Source organism: Lithobates pipiens, unplaced genomic scaffold, assembly GCF_037356315.1.
Source record: "Lithobates pipiens isolate NorthernLeopardFrog02 unplaced genomic scaffold, aLitPip1_a1.2 Scaffold_8, whole genome shotgun sequence".
NCBI lineage: Eukaryota > Metazoa > Chordata > Amphibia > Anura > Ranidae > Lithobates > Lithobates pipiens.
This window is the reverse complement of record NW_027507903.1, coordinates 385,658,692-385,672,538: the sequence shown is the minus strand read 5'-3', so window position 1 is coordinate 385,672,538 and position 13,847 is coordinate 385,658,692.

Genomic DNA, 13,847 nt, shown 5'->3' with positions numbered 1-13,847 from the left:
TGCGGTGTAGGGAAGAAGGGAGAGAGCAAAGCTCCTCAATGTGGATGGGACTCATAGAGAGCAACAGAGATCCCTAAATGTGCAAACCATGATACCCATCTTGGGCCAAGCAGAGCAAGACATCAAGAAGCATGTAGTGCATGTAAAACAATAATAGTAATTAGAAATGACATTTGTTGATGTACAAAAGTATTTTTAAATATAACATAGACATGGCAATAAAGAAAATAGAAATAAAAATGGAAAAATAATAATAACACAAAATAAATTAAGAATGGGGTAAGGGAAGGGGACAGAAAGGGGAAGGGGGAGGGGGAAGGATGGACAAAAAGGGAAAGAGGATATCACTTCTCTCTCTCTATGCCAGGCTCCACGGGGGCTCACAGCTGAGGCAGGAGGGTCCATGAAACAGACAAACAAAAGTTAGCTATAAAAAAGATCTGTAGCTTATATTTTCATTGAAACCAGGATATTTTGTGGCTTTTAGGGTAAAGATCCACTTGGCTTCAGTTTGTAAAAGAAGCTTATCCACTGAGCCACCTCTTGAGTTTAGAGGTATATGGGCCAGGGCTGTGAATCGGATCCAGTTGGGATCGAAGGCATGATGAATGCCAATATGCCTGCTTATGGCTGTAATTATTTTTTTGTTGAGAATAGGTTTGATGTGGTCTTTTATGCGGATAGAGAATAGTCTTTTAGTTTTACCAACGTAAAATCCTCCACAACGGCATTGGGCTAAATATACAACGCCTGGAGTGGAACATGTGACGTGGAATTTCGGAACAAACAGACTGCCATTTGGTAGTCTGATCTTTCGAGAATTGTATATATAGGGGCACATTGCCCGCATGAATAAGTACCAGGCTGTTTAAGTTTGGTTTCCCCTGAAGAGTCCTGAAAGTGACTTCTAACTAAGCTGTCCTTAAGTGATTGAGGTCTCATATAGGTGATTGATGGTACATCATTTATATACTGGTTGACAATGGGGTCAGCTTTTAGAAGAGGCCAAAACTTTTGAATTATAGCACGGAAAGAATGATGTTGGTTAGAGTATTTTGTAATGATACGTACTTTATTATCCAAATTTTTTTTTGATTATTGGAGAAGAGAAGGGAAGTCCTATCTTTATTTTTTACTCTATTATATGATTTTTTCAAAGATACATGAGCTCTAAGTCTTTTATATAAGTCATTGGCTGCAATCTTGAAGTCCGAGTGAGTACTACAATTGCGTTTGGCCCTTAAATATTGACTATAAGGGATGCTCTTAAGGAGAGGTTTTGGATGAAAGCTTGTCGCATGCAAGACCGTGTTGCCAGCAGTGGGCTTTCTATATAAGGCAGAATGTAAATGTCCAGTGTCATCGATTTTAATAGTTAGGTCCAAAAATTCTATAGAATTTTGGCTGTAATTTAACGTGAACTTTAAATTAAATGGATTCACTGAGAGTAAATTGAAAAAAAGCAATAAATCTGATTCTGATCCTGACCAAAAAAAATAAAATATCATCAATATACCTGTACCAGGCTGTGATGTTATTTAGAAAAGGGACGAGGTCTTCACGCGCGAAGGCATCTTTTTCCCACCCCCCCAGGTACAGGTTGGCATACGATGGGGCGCATTTGGTCCCCATCGCAACCCCCTGCACCTGGAGGTAGTGGGATTGGTTAAATTGGAACACGTGCTTTAAAATAAAATCCAATAGCTTCATAACAAATTCGTTATACGCAAAGAAATTTGAGCCTCTTTCTTGCAGATAGGAGCGTATTGTTTGTAAACCTTTGGTATGTGGTATAGCATTATACAAACATTCCACGTCGATGGAGACCAGCCAGGACTGTGCCGGTAGGCTGATACCCTCGAGTATCTTTAGAAGATCGATAGTATCCTTCACATAAGAAAAAAGGGAAATGACATGCGGTGTAAGATGTTTGTCTACAAGACTACTCGCATTTTCTGTCAAACTATCACAGCTGGAAATGATGGGACGTCCCGGAGGGTCAGTTAGGGATTTGTGCACCTTAGGAAGGGCATAGAAAGTAGCAACTTTTGGATCTTTGGTATTTAAAAAGTTCCATGTGCCTTTATCTATAATACCTGATTTGTATGCATTGAAAATAATCGAACGATATTGTGTGTCAAAATGAGAAATTAAAGACACAGAAATTGGTCGATACCAATCAGAATTTTGAAGAATCTTATTGCACATAGTGAGATATTGTGAAGTATTCATGATTACGATGTTTCCACCTTTATCCGCAGGTTTTATGACTATATTTGGATTCGTTTTGAGTTGTTTTAATGCCGTCAATTGGTTATGCGTTAGATTATGTTTCTTGGTCGATGGAAAATGAATCTGTTCGATTGCCTGGCAGACTTGTTGGGTAAAAGCCCAAATATTTGGATTTGTGTTTAGGAGTGGAAAATTTTTTGACTTAGGTTTAAACATTTCTAGAGGGGGAAAAGAAGCTGACTGTGCCAGCAAGCCAGTGGGAGAGATAATCATCTCATCATCAGGGGGTACTTGGCCCTCTTCCCATAACTCCATCAAATTAGAAAGGGCTTGTTGATCAGCACTATTTGCCTCATTGGTGAATTTTAATGTATTTATTTGTACAGTAGATTGATTGGGCTTATGGAAGAGGGTTCTGAATATCAATTTTCGTGCGAATAAATGTATATCCTTTATCAGAGAAAATTTGTCCGAGCTTGAGTCAGGACAAAAGGTCAGTCCTAGTTTCAGAACATCAAGTTCATGACTAGTAAGGACATAAGACGATAAATTGACAATAGACAGTTCAATCCCTGAGCTAGATTCTGGGTTAGTAGAAGGAGATTGAGTTAAATATTGGGTGGTTGGGGAGATTCTTTCCCTAAAAAAATAGGGGCGATTCGGAGATCTGCCGGTAGGGGAGCACCACTAGGTGAAATAATGATGTCGTTGGTGTTAGTGATGGGTAGGGATGTTGTAAGAGGGGCTGATTTTGTGAAAGAGGACGTGAGAGTGGTAGACATAGAAGTGTTACTGGAAGTGGAAATGGACAGAGATGTGTTAATGGGAGTGGGGGTGATGAGTGGTGGGGGTGGTGGTGGGTGATGGAACATCGTTAGGGGACGAACAGGAGCTTGTTTGGAAATGGGATAGGTGCGGGATGGTAAAGGGGTACTAAGGTGTTGGTTGGGTGCTGCCATAGCGGCGCCCTCCGAATTGCTTTTTCTCCTCTTTGGGAGTCTGTCTCCAGATAAATCCCGATAAATTGTGGAATGATTGGAGGGAAAAGAAGTTGATGAAGCACTGGATCTGGTTTCATCGTCATTGTAGTCCCTCCTATTAGAGGGACGTGATGCTCTAAAAAATCTATTTTTATTTTTTCCATCTGCTGGCCACTTGTATGCCGAACCATTCGAGTAGGAATTGCTGTCTCGTCTGAGTTTATTTTGTTTTAGACGAATTATCTCTAGAGTATAATTCTCAATGTGTTTGGATAATTCAGATTCCTTGCGTTTAAATTTAGGAGTAGAGGTTATTTTAGCATATTCATCGTACCATTTTTTAATGGAATTATCTATCAAATCGATATCATGCGAGTATTGGATGGCTAATAAAGTCATCATTGCTATTGAACATGTTTGCAAGTTTTCTTCCCATTTTTGCTTGATGAGATTGTCAATTTTATTTAGATTGGGGAATATTTGTATTCTAAGGCCAAAAGGCACAATTTGTTGATCAATGTATTTATGGAAGAACTTTCTGTGCCAAAAAATTCTAACCTTACGTTCCAAAAGGCGTTGCAAATATTGCAGAGCCAGGTCAAGATCCTTATCCGATGGTTCACTATTCTTTTGGAGATCAGAAGCTTTGTTCATTAAGCCCTCCCAGGCCTCGCCGCTGAAAGCCGCCATGAACCCGGGAAAAAGAGAGAGGGGAACAAAAGGAAGGAGAAAAGATAGGGAAGGAAAAAGGAAGGGGAAACACAATTTTATGGATTAGTAAAGATAAATACAAAAAATACAAAAGATCAAAAGAACAAAAAAATCATCATTACAAAAAGTTGCCGTGTCACAGGGAGGTGGGCCTGTGGACAAAAAGCGTATTAAAACGCATAAATACAATAGAAATAAGTTGGTCCACACTATCCCAGAAACACATTACTATTATAGGTACCTCATCCCCTAATAATTCTGCAAATATTGTATCCAAAGGTAGGAAGAAAGGGGGAGCAGGGGATTTTTATGCGGTACACTTTATAAAGAGACAGAGATTTCTTATAAAAGAATTCATAGCTTTAATAATTAGAAATATATTAAAAACACTTATCTCTGGATTCTGTTTTTGATCTTTGTAGCGCTTGTCTACCTCCATCTATGCCCTGCATGGGGCTGGGGTGTTTTTAGCACTTGATCCTGTCCCATAACTCCTGCCACCTATTCTACCATCTATTGGCTTGTGTGTTGCGATGTTGGGAATGACTATACCTGGGTAAGCATTGTACCTCCTTGGACTAAGCACATTGAGACTAATTTCATATCAAATGTCCTGAATTTTATGTGTATCTAATTGTACGGCATAGATGTACATTCTATACTCTTAAACCTTTTCTTTGTGTTTATGTTCATGTTAGTTGCATACTCCCCTGAAGAAGCAAAAACGCGAAACATGTCGGGAGAAAATACGATCAGTCTCAGCAACTAACATTTTCAGGATCCCCTATGCTTTATGTCATGTACTGTTTTGTATAATGAGTGGATTTGCTATTTTTGCTATTTTTGTCTTTACAAAATATTTTTAATATATTTCTAATTATTAAAGCTATGAATTCTTTTATAAGAAATCTCTGTCTCTTTATAAAGTGTACCGCATAAAAATCCCCTGCTCCCCCTTTCTTCCTACCTTTGGATACAATATTTGCAGAATTATTAGGGGATGAGGTACCTATAATAGTAATGTGTTTCTGGGATAGTGTGGACCAACTTATTTCTATTGTATTTATGCGTTTTAATACGCTTTTTGTCCACAGGCCCACCTCCCTGTGACACGGCAACTTTTTGTAATGATGATTTTTTTGTTCTTTTGATCTTTTGTATTTTTTGTATTTATCTTTACTAATCCATAAAATTGTGTTTCCCCTTCCTTTTTCCTTCCCTATCTTTTCTCCTTCCTTTTGTTCCCCTCTCTCTTTTTCCCGGGTTCATGGCGGCTTTCAGCGGCGAGGCCTGGGAGGGCTTAATGAACAAAGCTTCTGATCTCCAAAAGAATAGTGAACCATCGGATAAGGATCTTGACCTGGCTCTGCAATATTTGCAACGCCTTTTGGAACGTAAGGTTAGAATTTTTTGGCACAGAAAGTTCTTCCATAAATACATTGATCAACAAATTGTGCCTTTTGGCCTTAGAATACAAATATTCCCCAATCTAAATAAAATTGACAATCTCATCAAGCAAAAATGGGAAGAAAACTTGCAAACATGTTCAATAGCAATGATGACTTTATTAGCCATCCAATACTCGCATGATATCGATTTGATAGATAATTCCATTAAAAAATGGTACGATGAATATGCTAAAATAACCTCTACTCCTAAATTTAAACGCAAGGAATCTGAATTATCCAAACACATTGAGAATTATACTCTAGAGATAATTCGTCTAAAACAAAATAAACTCAGACGAGACAGCAATTCCTACTCGAATGGTTCGGCATACAAGTGGCCAGCAGATGGAAAAAATAAAAATAGATTTTTTAGAGCATCACGTCCCTCTAATAGGAGGGACTACAATGACGATGAAACCAGATCCAGTGCTCCATCAACTTCTTTTCCCTCCAATCATTCCACAATTTATCGGGATTTATCTGGAGACAGACTCCCAAAGAGGAGAAAAAGCGATTCGGAGGGCGCCGCTATGGCAGCACCCAACCAACACCTTAGTACCCCTTTACCATCCCGCACCTATCCCATTTCCAAAAAAGCTCCTGTTCGTCCCCTAACGATGTTCCATCACCCACCACCACCCCCACCACTCATCACCCCCACTCCCATTAACACATCTCTGTCCATTTCCACTTCCAGTAACACTTCTATGTCTACCACTCTCACGTCCTCTTTCACAAAATCAGCCCCTCTTACAACATCCCTACCCATCACTAACACCAACGACATCATTATTTCACCTAGTGGTGCTCCCCTACCGGCGGATCTCCGAATCGCCCCTATTTTTTTAGGGAAAGAATCTCCCCAACCACCCAATATTTAACTCAATCTCCTTCTACTAACCCAGAATCTAGCTCAGGGATTGAACTGTCTATTGTCAATTTATCGTCTTATGTCCTTACTAGTCATGAACTTGATGTTCTGAAACTAGGACTGACCTTTTGTCCTGACTCAAGCTCGGACAAATTTTCTCTGATAAAGGATATACATTTATTCGCACGAAAATTGATATTCAGAACCCTCTTCCATAAGCCCAATCAATCTACTGTACAAATAAATACATTAAAATTCACCAATGAGGCAAATAGTGCTGATCAACAAGCCCTTTCTAATTTGATGGAGTTATGGGAAGAGGGCCAAGTACCCCCTGATGATGAGATGATTATCTCTCCCACTGGCTTGCCGGCACAGTCAGCTTCTTTTCCCCCTCTAGAAATGTTTAAACCTAAGTCAAAAAATTTTCCACTCCTAAACACAAATCCAAATATTTGGGCTTTTACCCAAGTCTGCCAGGCAATCGAACAGATTCATTTTCCATCGACCAAGAAACATAATCTAACGCATAACCAATTGACGGCATTAAAATAACTCAAAACGAATCCAAATATAGTCATAAAACCTGCGGATAAAGGTGGAAACATCGTAATCATGAATACTTCACAATATCTCACTATGTGCAATAAGATTCTTCAAAATTCTGATTGGTATCGACCAATTTCTGTGTCTTTAATTTCTCATTTTGACACACAATATCGTTCGATTATTTTCAATGCATACAAATCAGGTATTATAGATAAAGGCACATGGAACTTTTTAAATACCAAAGATCCAAAAGTTGCTACTTTCTATGCCCTTCCTAAGGTGCACAAATCCCTAACTGACCCTCCGGGACGTCCCATCATTTCCAGCTGTGATAGTTTGACAGAAAATGCGAGTAGTCTTGTAGACAAACATCTTACACCGCATGTCATTTCCCTTTTTTCTTATGTGAAGGATACTATCGATCTTCTAAAGATACTCGAGGGTATCAGCCTACCGGCACAGTCCTGGCTGGTCTCCATCGACGTGGAATGTTTGTATAATGCTATACCACATACCAAAGGTTTACAAACAATACGCTCCTATCTGCAAGAAAGAGGCTCAAATTTCTTTGCGTATAACGAATTTGTTATGAAGCTATTGGATTTTATTTTAAAGCACAATGTGTTCCAATTTAACCAATCCCACTACCTCCAGGTGCAGGGGGTTGCGATGGGGACCAAATGCGCCCCATCGTATGCCAACCTGTACCTGGGGGGGTGGGAAAAAGATACCTTCGCGCGTGAAGACCTCGTCCCTTTTCTAAATAACATCACAGCCTGGTACAGGTATATTGATGATATTTTATTTTTTTGGTCAGGATCAGAATCAGATTTATTGCTTTTTTTCAATTTACTCTCAGTGAATCCATTTAATTTAAAGTTCACGTTAAATTACAGCCAAAATTCTATAGAATTTTTGGACCTAACTATTAAAATCGATGACACTGGACATTTACATTCTGCCTTATACAGAAAGCCCACTGCTGGCAACACGGTCTTGCATGCGACAAGCTTTCATCCAAAACCTCTCCTTAAGAGCATCCCTTATAGTCAATATTTAAGGGCCAAACGCAATTGTAGTACTGACTCGGACTTCAAGATTGCAGCCAATGACTTATATAAAAGACTTAGAGCACGTGGATACAGTCATGTATCTTTGAAAAAATCATATAATAGAGTAAAAAATAAAGATAGGACTTCCCTTCTCTTCTCCAATAATCAAAAAAATTTCGATAATAAAGTACGTATCATTACAAAATACTCTAACCAACATCATTCTTTCCGTGCTATAATTCAAAAGTTTTGGCCTCTTCTAAAAGCTGACCCCATTGTCAACCAGTATATAAATGATGTACCATCAATCACCTATATGAGACCTCAATCACTTAAGGACAGCTTAGTTAGAAGTCACTTTCAGGACTCTTCAGGGGAAACCAAACTTAAACAGCCTGGTACTTATTCATGCGGGCAATGTGACATGTGCCCCTATATATACAATTCTCGAAAGATCAGACTACCAAATGGCAGTCTGTTTGTTCCGAAATTCCACGTCACATGTTCCACTCCAGGCGTTGTATATTTAGCCCAATGCCGTTGTGGAGGATTTTACGTTGGTAAAACTAAAAGACTATTCTCTATCCGCATAAAAGACCACATCAAACCTATTCTCAACAAAAAAATAATTACAGCCATAAGCAGGCATATTGGCATTCATCATGCCTTCGATCCCAACTGGATCCGATTCACAGCCCTGGCCCATATACCTCTAAACTCAAGAGGTGGCTCAGTGGATAAGCTTCTTTTACAAACTGAAGCCAAGTGGATCTTTACCCTAAAAGCCACAAAATATCCTGGTTTCAATGAAAATATAAGCTACAGATCTTTTTTATAGCTAACTTTTGTTTGTCTGTTTCATGGACCCTCCTGCCTCAGCTGTGAGCCCCCGTGGAGCCTGGCATAGAGAGAGAGAAGTGATATCCTCTTTCCCTTTTTGTCCATCCTTCCCCCTCCCCCTTCCCCTTTCTGTCCCCTTCCCTTACCCCATTCTTAATTTATTTTGTGTTATTATTATTTTTCCATTTTTATTTCTATTTTCTTTATTGCCATGTCTATGTTATATTTAAAAATACTTTTGTACATCAACAAATGTCATTTCTAATTACTATTATTGTTTTACATGCACTACATGCTTCTTGATGTCTTGCTCTGCTTGGCCCAAGATGGGTATCATGGTTTGCACATTTAGGGATCTCTGTTGCTCTCTATGAGTCCCATCCACATTGAGGAGCTTTGCTCTCTCCCTTCTTCCCTACACCGCATTCCTAAGCCTTACTATTCTGTGGTCTGGGACTGGATCCTTTGTTTTTTTCTCCCCTGGCTCCAAGTATGTAAGGGCATATGGACACCCAAGGGCGCCGCTGGGTCATTTCCCCAGGCGGCTCCCGACTTGAGGTGGACAGGGGCATGTAATTCCCTTTTGGGTTAGAAGCCATGACAATCGTTGCTTTATCTGCCCCTTAAGCTGGCCTTTGTCTTCCCGCCCCTTCAAGGGCGGAGAGCCAGCGCAGCCCCATCTCCATCAGCATTTATCCAAACAAACCTCGTGTCAGCACTGAGGCATTATGGGGTTGGTAGTTCAAATGCCGATTCGATAGGCTTTGCACATGCTCACTGCTTCCACCTATGGCTGTCCGCATCGAGCCGGTGACGTCAGACGCCGGCTCGATGGATGGGGGATTTAAAAGGCAGCGCTGTCATTTCACCTTAGTGCAGGTTCAGCACAGACATTGCCGCCACGCTGACTCTCTCTGTTTGGTAAATATATTTTCTCAGTTGAACTCTATACTGCTGTAACATTTTTTCTTACCCATATATACCTATACCCATTCATCCTTCCTCTTATTTGCTTGTAGGTTCAGCAGGCTTAGAGTGGCAGCATAGCGCTGCACTCTGCAACTTACAAAACACTACAATGAATCGATTGATTTTTTCATTGTGATCTGTTGCACCTGTATTGCATCAATATTATCACATGGAACTAATTCTTTCATCTTTGATTATAACTGCAGGTAAAAATAATTTCTATTCCTTTTTATTCTCTTTAACAGCATACTAGTTATATATCCCAAACAGTTACCATTTACAACCTACATACCAATTAGGCGTAACCCTAATTATAATTACAATTAATTGTTTCACTCCTCTGATAATCAGTATTTCTTGTCTTAATATGGAGGCATTTTCTTCAGCCCCAATTCCCTCCTATAATTGAGGGAATGATATTGTTTATCTTTTCTGTTACAAAGTAACACTTTTCAATGTCTGTACTGGATCTGTAAACTCAGCACTTATCTCTGGATTCTGTTTTTGATCTTTGTAGCGCTTGTCTACCTCCATCTATGCCCTGCATGGGGCTGGGGTGTTTTTAGCACTTGATCCTGTCCCATAACTCCTGCCACCTATTCTACCATCTATTGGCTTGTGTGTTGCGATGTTGGGAATGACTATACCTGGGTAAGCATTGTACCTCCTTGGACTAAGCACATTGAGACTAATTTCATATCAAATGTCCTGAATTTTATGTGTATCTAATTGTACGGCATAGATGTACATTCTATACTCTTAAACCTTTTCTTTGTGTTTATGTTCATGTTAGTTGCATACTCCCCTGAAGAAGCAAAAACGCGAAACATGTCGGGAGGAAATACGATCAGTCTCAGCAACTAACATTTTCAGGATCCCCTATGCTTTATGTCATGTACTGTTTTGTATAATGAGTGGATTTGCTATTTTTGTCTTTACAAAATATTTTTAATATATTTCTAATTATTAAAGCTATGAATTCTTTTATAAGAAATCTCTGTCTCTTTATAAAGTGTACCGCATAAAAATCCCCTGCTCCCCCTTTCTTCCTACCTTTGGATACAATATTTGCAAATAAATTTAATGACTATATTTCATCATTCTACGATAAGGGGTAGTGGGCAAGTTGAAAGGGGAGAGCAGATGAGGGTGACGTGCGAAGAGGGGTATAGAGACATAAAATCTACCTGCACAGCACACGTCCCCCCACCGCACATCTCCCCCCACACTTCCTATGTCCCCCAGTGCAGCCCACGTCCCTCAAACCCAATGCCCCCCCACCACACAGCTCACCTCACATGTCCCCCCACACCGCACATCTCACATGGCCCCCCAATGCACAGCACATGTCCCCCCACAACACATCTCACTGCACATGTCCCCCATCACAACACATACACGTGCCCCCCCACCGCACATGTGCCCCAGCCCACACACACACACGTCCCCCCCACCGCACATGTGTCCCAGCACAGCCCACGTCCCCCACCACACATCTCACATGGCCCCCCACATGTACCCCCAATGCAGAGCACATCTCCCATCCACATGTCCCCCATCACAACACATACACACCCCCCCCACCGCACGTGTCCCAGCGCGCACACACACGTCCCCCCCACCGCACATGTGTCCCAGCGCGTGCGCACACACACACACACGTCCCCCCCACCGCACATGTGTCCCAGCGCACACACACACACACGTCCCCCCCACCGCACATGTGTCCCAGCGCACACACACACACACGTCCCCCCCACCGCACATGTGTCCCAGCGCGCACACACACACGTCCCCCCCACCGCACATGTGTCCCAGCGCACACACACACACACACACACGTCCCCCCCACCGCACATGTGTCCCAGCACACACATACACACGTCCCCCCCACCGCACATGTGTCCCAGCGCGCACACACACACACGTCCCCCCCACCGCACATGTGTCCCAGCGCACACACACACACACACACACACACACACACACACACCCCACCGCACATGTGTCCCAGCGCAGACACACACACACACACACACACACACACACACACACGTCCCCCCCCACCGCACATGTGTCCCAGCGCGCACACACACACACACGTCCCCCCCACCGCACATGTGTCCCAGCGCACACACACACACGTCCCCCCCACCGCACATGTGTCCCAGCGCGCACACACACGTCCCCCCCACCGCACATGTGTCCCAGCACACACACACACACACACACACACCCCACCCACCGCACATGTGTCCCAGCGCACACACACACACACACACACACCCACCGCACATGTGTCCCAGCGCAGACACACACACACGTCCCCCCCACCGCACATGTGTCCCAGCGCGCACACATACACGCCCCCCCACCACACATGTGTCCCAGCGCACGCACACACACACACACACACACACACACACGTCCCCCCCACCGCACATGTGTCCCAGCGCACACACACACGTCCCCCCCACCGCACATGTGTCCCAGCGCACACACACACACACACACACACACGTCCCCCCCACCGCACATGTGTCCCAGCACACACACACACACACACACACACGTCCCCCCCACCGCACATGTGTCCCAGCACACACACACACGTCCCCCCCACCGCACATGTGTCGCAGCGCGCGCACACACACACACGTCCCCCCACCGCACATGTGTCCCAGCACAACACAGCACATCCACATTCCCATTCCCTCCCCCCCCCAGCCAGCACAACACAGCACAGCACATCTCGTCTCATCTCACAGAACAACAAACCATCTCACAGCAGTACAGAGTACAGTACATCTCACAGGACAAAAAGCCATCTCATCTCACCTCACCTCATAGCACAGCTCACAGGACAAAAAGCCATCTCATCTCACCTCACCTCATAGCACAGCTCACAGGACAAAAAGCCATCTGATCTCACAGTACAAAAAAAAAAACATCTCACATTACATGTCCCCTCCCCTCCCCACCGCACAGCACAGACAAAAAAAAATCTAATCTCACAGCAAAGCACATGTCCCCAGCACATAACACAGCACACACTTACCGATGAGCAGTAGCTTTTTTCTTGATCTTCCAGGCACTTGTTCTCTATGGATGCTGGATGAACACTGGCAACAAAGGCCACGTTGCCCTTACTTAAAATGGCGCCGCCTTGTATTGCGTCATTTCCGGTTTGGAAATCACGCGATACTACAGCCCAGCGGCCCCTAGTGCCTTCTGGGATTGATAAAAAACATCTCCCAGGAGGCATAGCAGACAGGGGATGATGCATTCAGGCCGCGGCCGGAAACAGGAAGCAAGAAAACTATTGAAGATAAAACTGTGAGTTAAAAAAAATAAAAAATTATATGCCAAATGTGTTTAACCAGTTGCCGACCGCCGCACGCCGATGTACGTCGGTAGAATGGCACGGGCAGGCATAAGGACATACATGTACGTCCCTTGACTCCCGCGGGTCGGGGGCCCGATCGGGCCCCCGCCCGGTGCCTGCGGCGGTCGGTATTCGTTCGGGAGCGATCCCGGACGAGGGGACGGCCATTCATTCATGGCCACCCCCTCGCGATCGCTCCCGACGAATAGAAATCCCCGGTGACATCACTTCCTCTCCTGTAATGTAAACACAGGAGAGGAAGTGATGTATTCTCTCCTCTGTGTCGGTATTTTTCGTTCCGACACGGAGGAGAGCGGATCGGTGAGTTGCACCAACACTCTACACACACAGTAGAACATGCCAGGCACACTCACACCCCCCCTTTACCCCCCGATCACCCCCCCAATTACCCCTGCCCCCCCAGTCACAGTGACACCAATGTCATTTTTTTTTTTTATTTTTTTTTTTTGCATTGGTGTCATTTGTGACTGTAATAACTGTTAGGGCAGTTAGAGTTAGCCCCCTTTAGTTCTAATGTACCCCCCTAACCCCCCCAATAAAGGTTTAACCCCGTGATCACCCCCCGTCGCCAGTGTCACTAAGGCAGGGTTCACATTGCAGCGGTTTATGAGAACGAATGTGATTCGCACCGCACTGCAAATCACATCCGATCTCTGTGCGATTCGAGTTCAGCCATTCGCCGCACCCGCCACACCCGCCGCACCCGCCGCAAATTCGCACGGGACCCTTTTTTTGGCCCGCAGCAGAATCGGATCGCATGGGTGTTCACACCATGCGATCCGAGTTTGC